Raw genomic sequence first — 6,000 nt, forward strand, 5'->3', positions numbered from 1 at the left:
CACTAGGTTTAGAGAAACAAGGACCTGCAGATTTAGTAGTAACATTCTCAAACATCAATTTCAGTTGTACATTACGAACAAATAATTTGGTATCCAAAATAATATCTGTCATATTACTATGTGTGGTGGGTATAAACGATAATCCCTTATTCAACAGTTCTATTTCTTCTTTATCTAAAGGTCTGTGGGAAATATTCCACACTATGTTGGTGTTAATTTCTTCCACATTTTCTTCAAAGTGGGTCCACTCTGTTCCCCACCAGATGCTTTCCTTTTTTGTCTTCCTCTGCTCATAGAGCGGCTCCTTCCCCTTCTGGAGATGTTGGTGATGGGGAAAGGAGGTGGGTGTATCAAATTCTGCCCACTAGTGGAGGGTAATACTTTAGGCCTAACTACTAGTTCAGTGTTAGCTGGATTAGGCAAGTGGGAACCAAAATGTGGGCTATTCAGACCTAGATCTATATATTACTATGTTGACTAGAACTAATATGTTCACAAATGACATCAGTATTAACAGAGTCTACTATAGGCAAAGCATTAGGAGCATCAGAAATATTAACAAATTCATAACCATAAACATTGACAGATTCATTACTATGAGTAGTAGCGTCTTTATCAACATTATTACTGTTCGTATCAACAATAGGAATGTTCATAGTAGGAACAGTAACTGTAGAAGTATGCACAAGTCTATTATTCCCATTAATATGAAGTTGCCTACTGTTAGAATTACGAGGCCAAGTAAACACTTGGCCATTTGAAAAGTCAAATATGTCTTGTTTCAACTTATGCCTCTTCTGTTCAAGAAGCCATTTCTCAAACAGAAACACGCTATCAAGTAAGCGTTCCATCATACGCTCTATCTCTACTGTTGGAAAATTGTCTACGATATCATTCTGTTGCTTTTTGATAATGTCTTTAAGTTTCACTTCTTCTGGTGAAAAGAGCTTGTTTAATAATGACATATATTCAGGCTCACCTGAATGTTTAACTTTTGCCAGTGATAAAGGAGTTCGGGATACATAGTTCCAGTCGTTGGCATCTTTAAAACACGGAGCCCTCACGGTATTATCTTCTTCTGGATGCACGCTTTGAAATGATAGCGTTGCATCAGTAACCGTTTAAGTTTCAGGAAGTTTGTTTCCAACGAGGCAAAAGCCTCATTCAGTGCAATGTAGTCCACCGCATCATGCGTATTCTCATTTCCTGTATCCACTACCGCATACGCAAGTAGTGGATTAGAGTCTCCAGTCACACAGCTCAAAAAACAATCCTGATTTCTTTTGAAGTTTTCCCTGGATTATATGGAAGTTCTATAGCATGTGGGCAGAATTTGATACACCCACCTCCTTTCCCCATCACCAACATCTCCAGAAGGGGAAGGAGCCACTCTATGAGCAGAGGAAGACAAAAAAGGAAAGCATCTGGTGGGGAACAGAGTGGACCCACTTTGAAGAAAATGTGGAAGAAATTAACACCAACATAGTGTGGAATATTTCCCACAGACCTTTAGATAAAGAAGAAATAGAACTGTTGAATAAGGGATTATCGTTTATACCCACCACACATAGTAATATGACAGATATTATTTTGGATACCAAATTATTTGTTCGTAATGTACAACTGAAATTGATGTTTGAGAATGTTACTACTAAATCTGCAGGTCCTTGTTTCTCTAAACCTAGTGTATTTATTCCCAACTATCATCCTTTACTTGATGCATTCAGTAAAATGGTAGAAGAAGATGTCTATAACATGTGTATACACTCACACACAATAAAGAAAGGGAATTTAACTTATAGACAGAGATTAGCACTTGACTGATTGAAAAATGATAGAAATATTAGACCAGCCGAGAAAGGGGGTCCTATAGTAATTATGGATGTGGCTGGATATGATAGACTTATGCATGAGATGTTGGATGAGAAAAAATTTTATATGCCTATTTTCCCACGAGATGTCCAAGCTCACATTTAGCGGGTATATAACACCTTAGAGAATTTAAAGGAGAATGAATTTATTAGTGGAGATCTGCATAATTTTTTCTGGGTAGAATACCAATTCCAATTATCCAAGGTCTACCAAAGATACATAAGGATCCAACACATCCCCCGATGAGGCCGATAGTTTCAGGCAGAGTTTGGGTCACCGAACCTATCTCACTTTTTATTGAGAAGTCTTTGAGGCCCTTAGCAGATAAGAATCCATTTATACTTAAAGATACAAAACAATTTTTGTTGGATCTTTATGCTAAAATGACCTCAGTAGAAGATACTCTCCTGTATTTCCTAGTGACACTAGAAGTCAAATCATTGTTTACGGTCATTCCCAATCAAATAGGTATACAGAATATACATACATATCTTACACAATATTCTGAGTTTACTTCTAGGGTAGAGCTGATATGCTCATTGCTAGAAATAGTATTAGAAAATAACCTTTTTGCCTTTAAGAATGAAATGTTTAAACAGAAAGATGGCGTAGCTATGGGCACATCTTGTGCCAGTAGCTACGCCAACTTGGTTATGGCCATGTGGGAAAGAGACCATTTATTCCTGCTATCAAGATATCAGAAATTTGTGACTCTCTATAAACGTTTTGTAGATGACCTCTTTCTTTTATGGAGAGGCAGTAAAAATGATTTGTATATGTTCTATGATGAAATCAATTCACTTACAGATTATTTAAAATTCACAATGGAAGAATCCACTTGTAGAATAAATTTTCTGGATGTTTACATAGAGAGGTTGAACAATGGCAAACTTAACACTGGAGTATATAGAAAGTCTTGTTATAGGAATACCCTTCTACACAGAAGAAGTATGCATCCGAAGTTTGTCTTTAATAATATCATTAAAGGACAGGCCATTAGAGCCTCCAGGCTTAATCCAACGCAAGAAGGGTATAATAAGAAACTCACAGACCTTAAAACGAGGTTATTAGATAGATCATACAATGAACAGGAAATACATGACACCTATCGGAGCATTGAAGCTAATAGAAATGAGAGAGCATGCCCATATTTTTCTGATTTTGGTAGAAATTTGTATTCTACACATTCCAGCTCTGAGAATATGGGTAATGAAGTGAAGGCTATGCAGAAATTCTCTATGTTTTATACTAATGATTTTAAAGATATCAGAGAAATTATTTATAGACACTGGAAGGTTTTAACGACTGACCCATCAATTAAAGAAACAGTGCGTGAGAACCCACAATTTCTATTCAAAAATAAGAAAATCTGCATAGAATGCTATGTTACCCCAATATGTTGGCAGTCCCTAACTACTCTTGTAAAAATGGTACATCTCCATGCAACAACTGTAATTTCTTTTCCTATATTTACAAGCATAATATGTTTGTCCACCCAGTTACATCACAATGTTATCAAGTTAAGGTAGTGGCTAATTGCAATACTGAACATGTAGTTTATCTGGCATTGTGCACATGTTGTCCTGCATTCTATATATGTAAAACTGATAGAAGGCTCAAAGATTGGATAAGAGAACACCTATATCAGATACGTATCTGATCTAGTACTAATGCCTTATCTAGACATGTTCTTGAGACTGGCACTGAACACACATTCCAATTCATGGCCCTCCAGGTGAACAACCCTAGTATTAGGGGAGGAGATGTTAGAAATTATACGGAAAGAATAGAAATCAAATGGATAATTAAGTTTAAAGCACGTCAGTCCAGGTTTGAACGATAAAATTCCATTAAAACCAGTTTTTAAAAACAGGAAGTTAGCAGTCAAATAAATTGGGGTATTAGCATATATTATATATCATATATCATATATTTGTCATATATATTTTTATATATTTGATGCTTAGAGTGCTTTTAATCATTTTATTTATGATTATTATATAATCAAATATACATATTTGATCTGATTTCTTATGTGAGTGTTATTTAATATTTATGTATTTTATGTATTTTATTTGCTTTTTATTATGTATTTGTTTTATTCAGTTTATGACCTTAAAATGAGTGGTGATGTCATTGAAACTAATTATTCAATTAACTGTTTACTATATATTAGATAGCAGTTGGTTTTGTTACTTGTTTGCTAATGGTTTGATAAAGCCTTTTGGCGAAAGCGCTCGCCTTTTTATGTGTCTGAATTAAAAGATATTCTACCTCACCAAATATTCTAGATACATTCCAAATATCTAAAATAAATATACTTAAAGAAGAAACATTACTCTTTTGGCATCAACTTATAGAGAAAGGGAAAATTCTAACAGGAAGACAGATAATTTATATATATAATATAAATAAAGACAATTGTGTTTTACAAAAAATAAGGCATTTTTTTCATAAATAAAATAGAACAATGCAAACCTCAGTTAGACATGAAGCTCCAAAACTCATTGAATACCTTATTCTTTATCACAAACAACCTTTATCAGGGTACAGGTTATTTGTCTAATATCTATAAAATTGTAAAAAAAAAAAAAAAATCATCAAAAAATCATACTGGGATTATTATACTTTTTAAAATACAACCATCCCAGTTAGAAAAGAAAAAAAATAATTCTTCTAAAATCAAATTTTTACATTTATCAAAATAAAACTGGCAATTCACTTAGATATCTACATACAAGAGTACTCTTTACCAACACCATAGGGTTAGCCAATGTATTCTATTGAAGATCAATGTTGGAGATGCCCATAAAAAGCAAGCAGATTGGCAATGTGTTTTTGATATATGATGTAATATGCTGGAAATCCATTAATTATTTAATTTTTTTTTTATAATTTTATAATGATAATTTTCAATTAATTAAGTCTTTAATTTTATTCAAACTCTCTATTCCAAACTGTGTACCAAAAAACACTAAAAATTATATATTATCTATTTAAAATTTTCACTATAAACAATAAAATAAAGACTATAAAATGAGGCTTATTGAGACTTCAACAACAACTCCACATGACAGTAACAACAGTTGAAAACATGGGAGTAGAACTACAGAACTAAAACATCTCTTTCTACTTCTTACTACTTTACTGGATGAAAGAAATGAAAAAGAATAAAATGATATATCATCTTATATTTCTATATTTATATTTTCTATATTTTATAATATAATATAATATTTAATTGTTATATAATGGTAATGTTTTATTAAGTAAATATGTATATAATTATATTTATTTATTAATGTTTCATGTAATGTTTATATTAATTTATCTGTTTTAGAAAAAAAATTTTATTTGAAAAAAAAAAGATATTCTACCTCACTTGGAACGAATTATTCTTGCTTATAATTATATTACTGGATTGCTACTCAAGTGTTGCTGGAGACCGTATTTCATGTTGATGTATTTATGTTGAAGATTTTGTTCTGTGCTGGGTTGCTCCTAAGCGTTTTTACTTATTTAATTTAATAAAGATGTTTCTTGTTTACAAAAAAATGAATAGATGTAGAAGAGAGGAAGATGTAAAAATCTGTTGTTCACTGGACTCTCTGAGCAGGGGAGAAGGTACTAGATATGTAGCTACATTACTGAAAAGCTAGCTGAATGGACTGAAATATTTTCTAGAGAGTTCATAGGGAATGTCTGCTTCAACATCTAAGGGCAAGGACTCCTATGTCTTTCCTTACACATTTTCTAAGGTTCCTTGTAAAGTGTGGGCTCTAGGAAAAGTGATGAAAATCAGAGACTTTGGAATTCTGTGTGGTTATGATTATTCATCAAAAAAATATATGCGTTTGTTTGCAGTTTCAATACCTCTATGGGTAGTAAACCTGCCTGTGATTTTGGAAAATCAGTGGGCTGTGGGTTCTATTCCCACACCAGGTAGTTGGGTTAATTTTCTATTACTGACAGTACAGTGCAGTTTTGGGGGGTGAGGATGATGCATTCCTGAGTGTGCCGCACTTTGGATAAAAAATCCTATCTATCTTAGCTGGTGGTAGCTCAGTTGGATATAAAAGATCCATAGCATTTATTAAAATAACTAAGGAGTAGAAGTTATATATTTAA

The sequence above is a fragment of the Protopterus annectens genome, chromosome 1.part1, assembly GCF_019279795.1.
Source record: "Protopterus annectens isolate FY-2018-M chromosome 1.part1, PAN1.0, whole genome shotgun sequence".
Taxonomy (NCBI): domain Eukaryota; kingdom Metazoa; phylum Chordata; order Ceratodontiformes; family Protopteridae; genus Protopterus; species Protopterus annectens.